Source organism: Cucurbita pepo, chromosome 10 (assembly GCF_057944985.1).
Source record: "Cucurbita pepo subsp. pepo isolate OVF chromosome 10, ASM5794498v1, whole genome shotgun sequence".
NCBI classification, from domain to species: Eukaryota; Viridiplantae; Streptophyta; class Magnoliopsida; order Cucurbitales; family Cucurbitaceae; genus Cucurbita; species Cucurbita pepo.
The window spans coordinates 18,143,482-18,160,434 of NC_141807.1; the positions used below are offsets into that span (position 1 = coordinate 18,143,482).

Below are 16,953 nucleotides of genomic sequence, written 5' to 3' on the forward strand. Positions count from 1 at the left end.
AGGCAAGCTTGCCTTCAGTATTTGAGAGGAAGGATTTGGGTGCAGTGAAGCAGATTCTTGGGATGAGGATTTCTCAAGATAGATCTGCTGGCACATTAAATCTATCCCAAGAGCAGTACGTTGAGAAGGTGTTGTCAAAATTCAAGATGAATGATGTGAAACCCATGACTACCCCCTTGACAAATCGTATTAAATTGTCAAAGTGGCAATCTCCCAAGATAGTCGAGGAACGTGAGCACATTTAGTTCCTTACGCTTCTGCAGTTGGGAGTTTGATGTATGCTATGGTCTGCACTAGACTTGATATAACACATGTAGTGGGAGTTGTTAGCAAGTACATGACAAATTTAGGGAAAGAACATTGGGAAGCTGTGAAGTGGCTTCTGAGATATCTGAGAGGTACATCCAATACTTCACTTTGTTATGGTAATGGCAAAGTAGTTTTGCAAGCTCTTGTGGATGCTGATCGGAGTGGAGATGTAGACTCTAGAAAGAGCACATCTAGATATATATACACTATAGATGGAACATTAGTGAGTTGGATGTCCAAGCTTCAAAAATGCGTCGCTCTTTCATCTATTGAGGTTGAGTACGTGGCAATAGCTGAAACTGGAAAGAAGATGATATGGATGACAGACTATCCAGAAGAATTAGGTAGAAAGCACTGCAAGAAGATTCTTTATACAGATAGTTAGAGTGCCATACAGTTGGTGAAAAATTCAGTCTATCATTCAAGGACAAAACAACATTAGAAGGTGATACCATTTCACTCGCAGGTTAGTGAAAGAAGGTGATATGTGTTTGGAGAAGATAGAGGGTGCAAAGAATCCGGCAGACATGTTGACAAAATGTGTTGATGTTGGAAAATTGAGGTCATGCAAAGCCTTAATTGGTATAATGCAGTGAAGATGTTGATGATTGTTTAAGAATGAAATTCTTGGTTGACTAAGATCCGTCTCCAAGTGGGAGAATTGTTAGGTTATGGAGCCTGCTATTTATTTATAGCCTAGTCAACGATTATACATAATAAAACTATATCCGGTAAAGCAATATATGGTAAATAGCTATATATATATATATAATAGATGGTTAAATCTGGTAAAACTAAATATAATAAACTGAACCATATATATATCCTAGCTTTGAAAATGTACTCTTCTCTCTCTCGTACATACTCAAAAATTTAAATCCTTTAGCTAGAGTTCTCCTTGCATTCTCTCTCTCCTATTTCTTTGTGTTCATCTAGATCGAGTGTGTGCGTTGTTGTGTGATCCTAGCAATTTCCTCTTTTATTCTCTATTTAAATGGGATTTTATCTCGAACTTGTTAGCTATTAAGGTCTTTTCACTCTCTCCCATCTTTAGCTTATTCTTCCTCTCTCTCCCATCAAGGTATTTTCACACTTTTATTGTGTTGTTTGGAAGACGTCTCCACAAGTTAAATGTTGATTTTTAATAAACACGAGAGACATAGTCCAATCTATATTTCTTTCATAAAAAATTTACAATGGTCCCACTTGTTCTCACATTTTAGTGATCTAAATTTGAAAGGACCAAAAATAAAAATAAAAACCCCAAATTGACCCCTCGAGAAAATTAAATTAATTAAGGGCACTTCACATTTCTTCCCGACCCTCTATAGTAAAAATAATTTTCCCAAACTCTATTAATCCGAGGTCGAATATTATAGCAATTTGGATGATCTGCCAAAACCTTCAAATTGGACAATGGAATCAAACTATTATCCCAATTCATAACCTTCAGATTTCGAAAATAAGAAGCTTTTTGGAATCCTTCGCCTGCGAAATGCCCACTCCCCATTTCTGTCGCCGTGTGAAATCCCCACGCCCTCGAATTCACTACCTCTCCGGCAAACTGTATCGTCGTTGCGTGGCTTTGAAGGTGAGTGAACAAAAACGCCGGCCAGTACTCGACCATCACACTCGACCCGAATTCCAACCACCAATTCCCATTCTTCGGATCCTTTGAACAACCACAGACAACAACCCCCAATTAAAATTGGACTCACAATCTTCAAGAAAAGACATGAAATTGAAATGGGTTACCTTCCAAACGAGTAAACTGATATCGAATTGGGCACCATTGTAGGAGGAAGTTGGAGCAATTGCAGCTCCAATGGCGATTCTACGGTTGGTTTGAACGAAGCCTAGACAGAGTAAATTGTAGCAGCCTGTTGCTTGATATGCGTCGGACTGTTCATCCAAAAAGTTACCGTCATTTCATTTTCAATCTGATTTTGTTGCTAATTTTTATGTTCAAATATTCTTACTGTCCAATAAGTGAACAATCTTGGATTGTTGTCTCCATAAAGCTCTTGGTTAACCTGTAGAGAAAAGGTAGGCATATAATTGAAATTTGTATGGACTAGAAGATTGATTCGGTTTAGAAAGTTGCCTGCCACCCTGCTTCAATGGTGTTGAGATCATGTGGGAAAGAGTTTGGAAAGAGTTCGTGGAAGATTGTGAAGGGTGCCATGGTTGTTGCACGTGGCACAAAATCTAGAACCTTATACTGTAACGACTTGCACACGCCTTTTATTACCTCAGACAAAAATGATTACAACGGAAAAAAGAGAAAACATTATTGAAATAAAGAAAAAGTAACAAAACCCAAAATGAATGTTTTATTCTACCCTACGGTTTATTATGCAAATACATTTCATCCTATACTAACCTATACTAATGATGCAACCAAATTCAGCCTAGACTACGAAATGGAAAAAACAAACAACTACCCTATGCATGTGCCACGGTCCTGGGGTGTACGAACGCGTCATCGTTGTCACATGGGTGCCTTGCCCTTATCTGCATAAGTAAAGTAGCACGAGGCTTGAGTATTTCTAGAATACTCAGTAAGTGACCCCCTATCGGGGTTATGCGACAAACACATGCAATGAAATGATGAGACCTATCGTTTCGTTTTTCCTACAGTGTAATCCTAACAGATAATTGTGGTAGTGTACCATATACTCTACACGCAGCCCATACGTGCGAGTATGGGCTCACCAGCTAGTTCGCACACCGCTGGGCCACTGTCCCTAGCCGGTGGGCATGCTCTAGGAGCCCTTATATCGGGACTCATTAAAACTAGAACCGTCACGGCAGTGCTATGCAGGGCATAACGATCGTTGTCTTGCCATTGGATGTACGCGTCCGTACCCTCGTGATGGGATAGGTGTATCCCCCGAAATGCATGAACACACAATATGCATGAGGTCTAACTAGTCCTACAGTTATCATTAATGAACATAACCCTGTGTCACGTTGTCATGCTTACATGTCATTCTCATTCTCATTTCGTTACATATCATACATATTCCTAGGGGGTTATGTTTCATGCAATTTACCGTATTTCATGTCATACAATTCATACAGTTACATTCAAATACTCATACAAACAAGCCATAATCACACAAGGGCCACACACCGTCACATGCATAACATATCACATCAACTAAGCAGCATACATAACATACATTCACGTTCACATGATTTCGTACTTAAGCACATTAAGCTAACATACAATTTAATGACACGTGCATATCCACGGGCACGTGCCAACATACAGCAATTAACGTGTAACCTACGACGGGTGAGCCACTTACTTGGTAGGCCTTAGCCGAAGTACTCCCTAGAATATAACGTAAGCTCCTAGCTCATCGTGGACGTTCTACGCTTTCGTTGGTGGTTGGTTCCTATTGGTTCATTAGTCATTTTCGTTAGTATTTCACAAATAATAATAAATTACCAACTGGAATTTGTGAAATACGACCTTAAAATGTTCCATTTTACCTTAAACAGGGCCGAAACTAGATCTGGGAGGGTCAGAACGGTGTCAAACGGGCTGGAAACAGGTTTCCCGAGCTGAATAAGCCGCTGGAGTCGAGGAGCCACCGTCGAGCCGATTAAGCTGCCAGAGCCGAGAGGAGACGCGCTGCAGATGTGCCACGTGGCACAATCATAGAGCGACACGTGTGCAGGAGTCTCGGGTCAAGGCGTGGGTTAACGGATCGCTGGCAGGTCTCAGGCCGAACACGGGTGACGGGTCGTTCGCCGGTGACTGGCCGTGCGCGGTGATGGGCCGGTTCGCGGGTGAAGGGCCAGGGTGTTTGGGCCACGGGAAACATCGGTTCTGGGCCGACCAAAGGAATGGGGTTCGGTTTGGGTTGCCGGATCTGGCTCATGGGTCGGACTTCGTCCTCTTCGCCCGACAGCCTGAGTGATTTTCCGGCGACCTCTCTCTCTCCTCGACAACGTCGTTCCGACGTCCTTTTTCCCTCTTTTTTTCCTCCGTTCCCGAGTTTATTCTTCACCCTAACCCTATTTTTGGTAAAGATTTCGTTGGTAAGGACCTCACACTCCAGGATCTGGAGAAGCTCGGAAGTCCGCCGTTCCGTCTTCCTTGCCGACGGTGTTCAACGTACGGGATTCGTCTAAAACCTACTCCTGATGTGTGTAAAGAGTTCTGGGATTACTTTTGTGGTGTAAAATGGGGGTTTTGACGTCGATTCGTATGGTTTGGCTTCGCCGGAGTTCCGTCGGTTTTCTGTTCCTTCTCCTTTTTCTTCACTATTTTCGTTTCTTTGTAGGTTCTTTCAGGGTGGCTGAAGGTCGGGGACGCGATTTGTGGCATCCCAGCCCTCGGCCGCCCTTTGTGGGTCGTGTGCGAGCGAAAACTCCAGCGTTTGCTGGAGTTTTTTGCTCTACCGACGACCCTCATTTATTTATTTATTATTATTTTTTTATTTTTTTTTTGTTTGGTTTCGTTACATTACCCTACCCTTAAAAAGAATTTTCGTCCTCGAAAGTCTCGAACTCGTGGATCAACTCGGGATATTTCCTTTATTTCCTCCTCTCGTTCCCACGTAACTTCCTCGACTTGGTGGTTACACCACAATACCTTAACGAAACATATACTCCTATTATGTAAGGCTTTCACCTCTCGGACTAGAATTTTAATCGGTTTCTCCTGGTAACTTAAATTTTCCTCGATTTCGAGAGGTTTGTAGTCTATTACGTGCGTCGGGTCTGCAATATATTTCCTTAACATGGACACAAGAAATACATCGTGTACGCTTGAAAGTGAAGGTGGCAATGCTAGTTTGTAAGCTACCGGACCTACTCTTTATAAAATTTCAAATGGTCCAATGAATCGGGGGTTGAGCTTCCCCTTGCGTCCGAATCTTAGAATACCTTTCATGGGAGCTACTTTTAGGAACACTGGGTCCCCCTCTTCGAACTCTAAATTCCTACGCCTAACGTCGGCGTAGCTCTTTTGCCTACTCTGTGCGGTACGCATTCTTACTCTAATTTTTTGTATTGTCTCGTTGGTGACTCGGACCAGCTCGGGTCCTACCAGTTCTCATTCTCCTACTTCGTCCCAGCACAATGGGGATTCTACATCGTTTTCCATACAACGCTTCAAAGGGTGCCATCCCGATGGTTGCTTGGAAGCTGTTATTGTAAGAGAATTCCATTAAGTGCAGTTTGGTGTCCCAACTCCCTGTGAAATCCATAGCGCATGCCCGAAGCATGTCTTCCAGAATTTGGTTTAATCATTCTGTTTAGCCATCCGTTTGTGGGTGGAAGGCGGTGCTAAAGTCGAGGTGGGTACCCATCGCTTTTTGGAGTCCGCACCAAAAGGCCGACGTAAAACGCGGGTCCCGATCTGACACAATTGACACCGGTACTCCATGCAACCTCACAATTTCTTTAACATACAGTTGGGCCCAATTGTCTACTGTATATGTTGCCTTACCCGGTAGAAAGTGAGCCGACTTCGTCAGACGGTCCACAACCACCAAGATTACCGTATAGCCCTTTAATGTTTTGGGTAGGCCTACTATGAAATCCATGGCAATGTTTTCCAATTTCTATTCTGGTATACTTAGAGGTTGTAGTAGCCCGGCGGTTTTCTGCCTGGGGGCTTTTACTTGTTGGCACACCAAACACTTACTCACGTACTCCGCGATATCCTTTTTCATACTTCGCCACCAGAAGTGTTGTTTCAAGTCTTGATACATCTTTGTTCCACTTGGATGTATCGAGAAGGTTGAATTGTGTGCCTCAGTTAGGATTTCATTCTTTATTTCACTCATGGGTGGGACACATAAATGCCCTTGGCATAATAATCCGTCATCTGTTGACTTAGAGAATCTGTCCACTGGGCCTACTTCCAATTGGTCTGGGATTTTACTTAGGCTTGGATCCCCACGTTATGAGTCTATGATCCTTTGTCTGAGCGTGGGGCGCACTGTCAGTCGGGCTATTTGGGCTACAACTTCTTTGGTACTACCGCTATATCAGCTCGTTCGAAATCAGTTCGCACTCATGGCTCCCTGGTGATGAGGGCCGACGAGTGTACTGCTTTTCGACTTAGTGCATCAGTGACTACGTTTGCTTTTCCAGGGTGGTACTGGATGTCTATGTCGTGATCTTTTACTTGCTCTAATCATGTATGTTGCCTCATGTTCAATTCTTTTTATGTGAACAAATATTTTAGGCTTTTATGGTCCGTGTAGATTTGGGTCTTTTCGCCATACAGGTAGTGTCGCCAAATTTTTAACACGAACACTACTGCTGCCAGCTCCAAATCATGTGTAGGATAGTTTTTCTCGTAATCTTTTAGTTGGCGTGACGCATACGCAACCACCTTGCCATGTTGCATCAGTACACAATCTAATCCCTTTTTGGACGCATCACTGTAAATCACATATCCCACAGAACTTTGTGGAACTATGAGCACTGGGGCGGATACTAGTCTTTGTTTTAGTTCTTGAAAGCTGGCCTCACAAGTATCGTCCCAAACAAAAGGTACACCTTTTTTTTGTCAATTGGGTGAGAGGCATGGCTATTCTAGCGAAATCCTGGACAAACCTTCGATAGTAACCCACCAATCCCAAGAAACTTCATATCTCGGTGACCGTTGTTGGGCGTTTTTATTTTGTGACCGCTTCTATCTTATTGGGATCTATGAAGATTCTGTCTTTAGACACTACGTGCCCCAGAAACGAAACCTATCGTAGCCAAAATTCACACTTGGTGAATTTGGCATACAGCTTGTTCTCCCTTAGGATAGTTAAGGCTTTGCGAAGGTGCTCTTGGTGTTCTAGGTCCGTTTTCGAGTATATCAGGATATTGTCTATGAACACGATCACAAATGAGTTTAAGCACTCCTTAAATACTCGGTTCATTAGTTCCATAAATATCGCTGGGGCATTGGTGAGACCAAAAGACATCACCACAAACTCGTAGTGGCCATATCTGGTTCGAAAGGCTGTTTTCGGTATGTCTTCATTTTTAATCTTAATTTGATGGTATCCTGATCGAAGATCTATTTTAGAAAACACGATCACCCAACGTAGTTGGTCAAATAGGTCGTCGATACGGGGTAACGGGTATTTGTTCTTTACCGTCATCTTGTTTAATTCCCTATAATCAATGCATAAACGCATTGAGCCGTCTTTCTTTTTAACAAACAACACTGGCGCACCCCAAGGGGACACGCTAGGTCGAATGAAGCCCTTATCTAGCAGGTCTTGCAGTTGTGTTTTAAGCTCTTTTAGTTCTGCTGGTGCCATGCGGTACGGGGCCTTAGAGATGGGTCCTGTTCCTAGTTCCAGATCTATTCCAAAGTCTACCTCTCGCGATGGAGGAATTCCCGGGAGGTCCTCCGGGAAGACATCCATAAATTCGTTTACTACGGGTACTGTATATATGAGTTTTTCCTTTCCTTTTGTATTTACTGCATAGGCTAGAAATACCCACCCCCCTTGTTGTATCAGGCGTCTCGCTTTCATCATCGATATTATTTTTGGGGTGGTACCTGTGGAGGTTCCTTTAAACTTAAAGGTAAGTCCGTTGGGAGGTGTGAATATCACCTCCTTCTTATGCCAGTCTATGCTAGCAAAGTTTTCTGCTAACCAGTCCATTCCTAGTATGACGTCAAAATCCGTCATATCCACTACTTTAAGTCTAGGTGGATGGTTTGTCCAGCTATTACCACTTGTCCGTCCTTTACTCTATTTTTTGTAACTAAGTCTACCCCTGCTGGGGTACCTACCGACAATGCATGCCCTTAAGGGTTCTACTACGAACCCTACTTGTTTAACAAGTGGTAAAACAAGAAAGGAATGGGTAGAACCATAATCAAACAATGTCAACACAAAGTGTCCTAGTATAGAAAGCGTACTGTCACCACGGTGCCAGATATTCCCGCCTCTTTACTGGTCGTTACATATGCCCTAGTCTATGGACGGGTATGTAAGGTGGGCTCTCGGATCACCGGTCCTCTAAGGGGTTCCCTTGGATTTTCCGGGCTCTTTGTAGGGCAAGTTCTGGCCACATGACCTGCATGACCACAGATATAACACATATCTGAGCCCGCCAAACATCTCCCAACATGTTTTTTCCACAGTTACGGCACAAGGGCTTCTCCATTGCTAGGTTTCGGCCTATTAGGGGTGGAGCAGGTGGCCTACTCTGATATCGAGGTCTCTGGGACGGTGGTTGGAATTTTGTGGTATCGACCTCGACAGGGCGTTTCCTCCTTGTGACGACAGTTGGCTCCATTTTCTTTTCCTCTGGGGGTTCCTCAAGGGCCTTGACCGTCCTTAGGGCCTCTTAATAGGTTTTTGGGTTAAAGGCCTCTAACATGCGGCGGGTTTTCGGATTCAATCCTAACATGAATTTTTTCTGTCTGTTTCTCTTCAGTGTCAACTAAAGACAGTGCAAACCTTCTCAATCTCATGAAGTCCTGATTGTACTGATCTACCGTGCGATCACCTTGGGTTAAGTGGTTAAACTCTTGCTGTTTCTTTATACGGATTTCCTTTGGATAATAGTATTTTAGAAAGGCTTCCTTAAAGGTCTCCCAAGTTGTAATTCCCCCGCCCGGGTTGATGCTCTGTTTATTATCCGACCACCACACTTCTGCATCTTTTTGTAACACGTATGTCGCACATGCTACCTTATGTTCATCAGGGCATCTCATTGATTCAAAGGTCATTTCCATGTTTGCGATCCACATCTGAGCCCCTGTGGGATCTTTCTTTGAACCGACAAAAGAACGGGGGTTATACCGCCTGAAATCCTTTAACCAACTCGCGTCCCTATCCGGGTGCGGGTTGTTCACCGGTTGGATAGCTACCGCATCCCCCGATTGCGGGGCCGCTGCGTTGGCTGGTTGCGTGGCCATCGCGTTGGCCGGTTGCGTGGCCATTGCCGCGACTTGTTGCGTAGCCAACAACGTGGCCTGTTGTGTGTCTAGCATAGTTTGCATTATTTTTTGGAGGGATTCCAACACTAACCTTGTGGCGGGGTCTAACCCGGCCTGTGGTGCAACTTGAGGGGGCGGTGCGTATTTAGGAGGGGGTACAGCTTGTGGGGGAGGTGTATATTCAGGGGGTGGTACGGTTTGTGGGGGAGGTGAGTATTCAAGAGGTGGTACAAACGCATATAGGCCGGTAGTCGATCCGTTTTGGTAAGAACTTCTATCGGCGTCTCCTCTTCCTCCTCTCCTAATGGGAGGTCGTCCTCTCCCTCTCCTACCTCTTCTACGTCCTCTGTGCGGCATGGTTCTAGAAACCAAGAAAAAGATTCTAGCTAAGTTTATGATTTACAACATTCCCTATATCCTACCATATAATTCATATGTATGTATGTATATATATATATATATATATATATATATAAAACATAAATAACATAACGAAAGACATGCATTACATCAGATCACATCAACACTAGATAACATCAACACCTTTTCATACAGTATCATGTCATGCATCATTTAAAACCAACCACATTAAATATATCACACATGTCATACATTCCTCATTTTACATAAGGTGTACCTGGCAACGACGGGGCATCGGTAATTGGACCGTGGAACATGCCAAGCCTACTCTGTAGGCTAGTCTACAAGATCTATAACCTAAAGCTCTAATACCAACTGTAACGACCCTAATATTTTACATATTTAATCTAAGGTCATTATTAAACATTGAAATGCGGAATAACATTAAATGGGCCCTATTCATAAATGCGACTTGCACGCGCGTTTTATTACCTCAGACAAAAATGATTACAACGGAAAAAAGATAAAACATTATTGAAACAAAGGAAAAGTAACAAAACTCAAAATGAATGTTTTATTCACCTTATGGTTTATTATGCAAATACATTTCATCCTATACTAACATATACTAATGATGCAACCAAATTCAGCCTAGACTATGAAATGGAAAAAAACAAACAACTACCCTATGCATGGGACACGGTCCCGGGGTGTACGATGCCGCCATCGTTGTCACATGGGTGCCTTGCCCTTATCTGCAAAAGTAAAGTAGCACGAGGCTTGAGTATTTCTAGAATACTCAGTAAGTGACCCCCTATCGGGGTTATGCGACAAACACATGCAATGAAATGATGGAACCTATCGTTTCGTTTCGTTTCGTTTTCCCTACGGTGTAATCCTAACAGGTAATCGTGGACGTGTACCATATACTCTACACACAGCCCATACGTGCGAGTATGGGCTCACCAGCTAGTTCGCACACCGCTGGGCCACTGTCCCTAGCCGGTGGGCATGTTCTGGGAGACCTTATACCGAGACTCGTTAAAACTAGAACCGTCATGGCAGCACTATGCAGGGCATAACGATCATTGTCCTGCCATTGGATGTACGCGTCCGTACCCTCGTGATGGGATAGGGGTATCCCCCCAAATGCATGAACACACAATATGCATGAGGTCCAACTAGTCCTACAGTTATCATTAATGAACATAACCCCGTGTCACGTTTTCATGCTTACATATCATTCTCATTCTCATTTCGTTACATATCATACATATTCCTAGCGGGGTTATGTTTCATGCAATTTACCGTATTTCATGTCATACAATTCATACAGTTACATTCAAATACTCATACAAACAAGCCATAAACGTACAAGGGCCGCACACCGTCACATGCATAACATATCACATCAACTAAGCAGCATACATAACATACATTCACGTTCACATGATTTCGTACTTAAGCACATTAAGCTAACATACAATTTAATGACACGTATATATCCACGGGCACGTGCCAACATACAGCAATTAACGTGTAACCTACGACGGGTGAGCCACTTATTTGGTAGGCTTTAGCCGAAGTACTCCCTGGAATATAATGTAAGCTCCTAGCTCCTCGTGGACGTTCTACGCTACCGTTGGTGGTTGGTTCCTATTGGTTCATTAGTCACTTTCGTTAGTATTTCACAAATAATAATAAATTCCCAACTAGAATTTGTGAAATACAACCTTAAAATGTTCCATTTTACCTTAAACAGGACCGAAACCAGGTCTGGGAGGGTCGGAACGGTGTCAAACGGGCTGAAAACCCCAAATTGACCCCTCAAGAAAATTAAATTAATTAAGGGCACTTCACATTTCTTCCCGGCCCTCCGTAGTAAAAATAATTTCTCCTAACTCTATTAATACGAGGTTGAATATTATAGCAATTTGGATGATCTGCCAAAACCTTCAAATTGGACAATGGAATCAAACTATTATCCAAATTCATAACCTTCAGATTTCGAAAATAAGAAGCTTTTTGGAATCCTTCGCTTGCGAAATGCCCACTCCCCATTTCTGTCGCCGTGTGAAATCCCCACGCCCTCGAATTCACCACCTCTCCGCCAAACTGTATCGTCGTTGCGTGGCTTTGAAGGTGAGTGAACAAAAACACCGGCCAGTACCCGACCATCACACCCGACCCGAATTCTAACCACCAATTCCCATTCTTCGGATCCTTTGAACAACCACAGACAACAACCCCCAATTAAAATTGGACTCACAATCTTCAAGAAAAGGCATGAAATTGAAATGGGTTACCTTCCGAACCAGTAAACTGATATCGAATTGGGCACCATTGTAGGAGGAAGTTGGAGCAATTGCAGCTCCAATGGCGATTCTACGTTTGGTTTGAACGAAGCCTGGATAAAGTAAATTGTAGCAGCCTGTTGCTTGATATGCATCGGACTATTCATCCAAAAAGTTACCGTCATTTCATTTTCAATCTGATTTTCTTGCTAATTTTTATGTTCTAACATTCTTACTGTCCAATAAGTGAACAATCTTGGATTGTTGTCTCCATTCACCTCTGGGTTAACCTGTAGAGAAAAGTTAGGCATATAATTGAAATTTGTATGGACTAGAAGATTGATTCCGTTTAGAAAGTTGGGTTAACCTGTAGAGAAAAGTTAGGCATATAATTAAAATTTGTATGGACTAGAAGATTGATTCCGTTTAGAAAGTTGCCTGTCACCCAGCTTCAATGGTGTTGAGATCAAGTGTGAATGAACCGGAGACGAGCCACATTTGTGAGAGGCTGAACTCATAACGATAGCTGACCCGCGGCTTCAGTACGTTCATGCTTGCCTGGGCTCTGTAGTACTGTCCTCCACTTACCAACCCCACTGCATACTGGCACCAACAAAATTTACATTCATTTCCATCTTGGTTTCTCCAAAATCTTAAAATTTATAAGGGATGGCACAGATTTTGGAGAAAAAGACATGAGATCCCACATCTGCTAGGTAGGAGTACATCGGTTAGGGAGAAGAACGAAACACCTTTAGGGGTAGAACGAAACACCTCTAACAAGATTGTGGAAACCTCTTACAAGCTGAGACTTTTTTAAAATGTTGAGAGAAACCCGAAAGGTTAAAGCCCAAAGAGGATAATATCGGCTAGCAGTGGGCTTGGGCTGTTTGGTATCAAAGCCAGAAACCGGGCGATGTGCTAGCAAGAAGATTGGGAGCCAAAGTGGGTGGACAAAGGCGGTGTGTCAATAAGGACGCGGGGCCCCGGAGGGAGTAGATTGGGAGGTCCCACTTTGATTGGAGAAGGAAATTATTGCAAGAGTGTGGATTGTGAGATACCACATTCGTTGGGATGAAAACGAAACACTCTTTATCAAGGTGTGGAAGCCTCTCACTAATAGACTTGCACCCGAAAGGGAAAAGCCAAAAGAGAACAGGCCCGAGAGGGTGGATTGTGAGATCTCCACATTGGTTGAGAGAAGAACGAAACACCCTTTTTATAAGAGTGTTAAACTTCTTCCCAAAAGGAAAAGCCGAAAGACAACAATATCGACTAGCTAGCTGAGTTGAATTTGGTTAGAGACTAACCTCATGGCCTTTGCCGAGAGAGTCTCCACCTCAGCGGAATGGCTCTAGTTATACAGTCTCTCCGGTGGATCCTGAAACAACATTTCCACAATTAAAAACAAAACCCATTTCGAAAATTTAGCCTCAGATTCCTTGAACTTACTAATGGCTTCTTTCCTTTGAGCAATGGATGATCAAAAGCTAGCTGCCGATGAGTTTCAACACAATCTATAAAGTCACCATCCGGACTCTGCGCCCAAATAAAAGCATAACCATCAAGCTCCAAAACAGAGTAGATTAAACAAGAGTTACAGACCTGAATGGTTTTGGGTCAGCTTGAATAAGTTTCAGTTTCTTCAACGGATTCTCCGACCAGAACACTGCTGTATGGTTATTGGGATGGATGTTTTTGTCGGGACGACAAATGGATGAAACGACAAGAAGGGAAAAAAACAAGAACAGGAAGAAGAGGAGGGTGGAAAGTATTAGAATCCATATTTAATCAAAAAAAAAAAAAAAAAAATGGGTCGTTGTCTTTTGTGTTTGTCTTTCTTCTTTTACTTCATATAATATATATATATATATATATATATATATATATATATATATATATATGGGTTAAAGAACAGAACAATGGGAATTAACTCTTTCACTCTTTTTGTGGCTTAAAGTTGAGAGGCTTTTTGTGGCTTAAAGTTGGGGTCCTCTCATCTTGGAGCTGTTTCAACAAAAAAAAACAAAAACATCATTTTAGAAATTTTAAGTTTGTAGTTCAAAATTAAATTTAAAATTGGAATTGAATAGGTTATGGTTCATTCTTTTTGTAGTTTTTGTCGGCTGGGAATATATTTATGAAATTGTTTAGGGGAATTATTATTGAAGTCCTGAAATACTTTAATTACATTCAAAATTATTCTTGTTACCTATACAAATACAATGTCTTTAGTATGAATACAAACTTGAAATTGATCCCTAAATTTGTGAAAATAATTGTTTAGGACCAAACATGTATGGTACCAAAAAGCCAATTTTGAATAATTTTTTTATGTTTGTTTGAAAGGCTCGAAAGAAAGTCGTACTTGTTGTATTGTGGTCGCTCAATACACATGGCTCGAAATAAATCAAAGTTTGTGAATTTTTCAAGAAGGATGGTGGCTTAGTAACCGTTGGTGATAAAGGGTAAAATAATTGGTGAAAGTATTGTAGGTAATGACATTTGTACTCTTATTGAAAATGTACTTTTAGTCGATGGTTTAAAGCATGACTTACCGAGCATTATTCAATTTGATAAAGACTTTAGAGTTATATTTGATAAAAATAATTGCATAATTGAAAATGGAAGTTTTGTTTGTTGGAAATAGAGACAACAATGATAAATGTGACTTTGCATGATAACTCTTGACTATGACATAGAAGATTAGGACATACTAGTATGCACTTATTTCAAATATCTCAGAAAAACTCCTTAAGGTCTTCCTAAATTTAAATTTGAAAAACAAAAAATTTGTGAGGATTGTTAAATGCTTAACAAACCAATTCCTCATTCAAATCTAAAAATGTGATGGCTACGTCTTTTAACTATTACATATGAATTTATTCGACCTTCTAAAATAGTTAGTTAGAGAGGAATTACTATGTTTTTTCGAGATTTACTTGAGTTTTGATAATAAAACATAATAATGATGTCTTAAAAAGATTTGCTAGTTTTGTAAGAAGAGTTGAAAATGAAAAAGGTTTTTTTAAGTAGTAGGAGTGACTATGGAGGATAATTTGATAGGGTAGCATTTGAAAAAATTTGTGAACATAATGATTTTTCTCATGACTGCTCGACTCCTCAAAAAAATGGTGTGGCTGATAAGAAAAATCGTATTTTATACGAATTTGTTATATCAACGTTAAATGAGTATAATTTACCTAAATATTTTTCGGACGGAATCCATTTATACCGCTTTCAAATAGAGTTTTAATTAAACACTCCTTAGATCAAACTCCTTGTGAATTTGGCATAATCAAATCTCAAATATTGGATATTTAAAAGTTTTTTTTTTTTTCAAATGTTTTATTTTGAACAATGAAGAAAAATTGGAAAATTTTGATTCTAACACAGATATTGGTATTTTCTTGGTTATTCATGTAAAGTTTACAGAGTTTTGAATAAGAGAACTTTATCGAGGAATCTATGACGGTGTATTTGATGAATCTTGTAATAATATTTATAATGAGTCTATTTAGAGTGATGATTTAGAAAGAAACTTGTTAGTTTTACATGCAAGTGAGAAAGTGAAAGAAACTGTTTCAAGTAAGGAAGAAGTGAACTTAGATGAAAAGAACGAAAAGGTTGTTCTTCAATGCCAAAAGAACATAAGTATGTCTTATCTCATTTTAAGGACTAAATTATTGGTGGTCTCGAACCAACAAGGTGCGAAAACTCATTATTCTATGAATTTTTTTAATAATCTTACCTTTGTTTCTCAAATTGAAGAAAAAAAATCTTAAGGATGCCAAAAATGATGAGTACTGGATTGTAGCTATGCAACAACCCTAAATCAATTTGAAAGGAGCAAAATTTGGGAATTAGTCCATAGACCCTTAGTATTTTCATTATTGGAACCATTTTTAGAAATAAGGTTGATGAAAATGAGAATATCATTAGAAATAAAACTAGGGTTTGTAGCTCAAGGTTAATGTCACGAAGAAGTTATAGACTATGAAGGAACTTTTGCACCGGTTGCTAGATTAGAAGCTATTAGAATGTTACTTGCTTTTAATTCTTACGAAAATTTTATATTGTTTCAAATGGATGTGAGAAGTGCATTCTTAAATGGTTATATTACGGAGGAAGTTTACGTAGAACAACCTCCCGGATTTGGAAATTTTGATTTTCCACCTGATGTATGTAAGTTTTAAAAGACTCTTGATGGCTTAAAACAAGCTCCGACTTGGTATGATAGACTTACTAATATTCTAATTGGGAATGATTTAAAATTGGTAAACTGGACATAGTCTTTCTATTAAAATTAAAGAAAATGATATGCTATTCGTGCAAATATACGTAGATGATATTATATTTGGTTCTACTAATCAGTCTTTATATGGAGAAAGTTTGAGATGAGTACGACGGGGGAGCTTAGTTTCTTTCTTGGACTTCAAATCAAACAACTCAAAATGGTATCTTCATAAATCAAGAGAAATACATCAAGGAATTACTAAAAAGGTTCAAGTTCAATGAAGGTAAGATTCAAAAACTCCAATGAGAACATCCACTTAGCTTGACAAGGATGAAAAAGGTAAATGGGTGGATATTAAATCTTATAGAGGTATGATTGAATCTTTCCTTTACTTGACCGTTAGTAGACCGATATTATGTTTAGTGTATGTTTTTGTGCTGGGTTTCAATCTTATCCCAAGAAATCTCATTTACCTGCAATTAAAATAATATTTAAATATTTGCTTGAGACTATTAATTTAGGATTGTAGTATCCGAGTTGAATTTAAATTGGTAAGATATTCTGATACAGATTTCACCACAAGTTTACCTGATCGTAAAAGTACCCGTGGAAATTGCCAAGCGAAATATATTACAGTTGCTTGCTGTTGTTCTCAAATTCTTTGGATGAAACAAAATTTTTGTGATTTTGGATTATAATTTGATAGTGTGCCAATATTTTGTGATAACACTATGCTATTAATTTAGCCAAAAATCATATTCATCATCCTAGAACTAAACATATTGACTTAGAAATCATTGTATCAGAGAGCAGTTACGAAATGGAAA

At 40.4% G+C, this 16,953-nt stretch overlaps 1 pseudogene; it reads right to left on the minus strand.

The window, feature by feature from the left end:
• Positions 1-11,440: 11,440 nt before the first annotated feature.
• On the minus strand, positions 11,441-13,307 carry LOC111778731 (protein neprosin-like; annotated as a pseudogene).
• Positions 13,308-16,953: the final 3,646 nt, after the last annotated feature.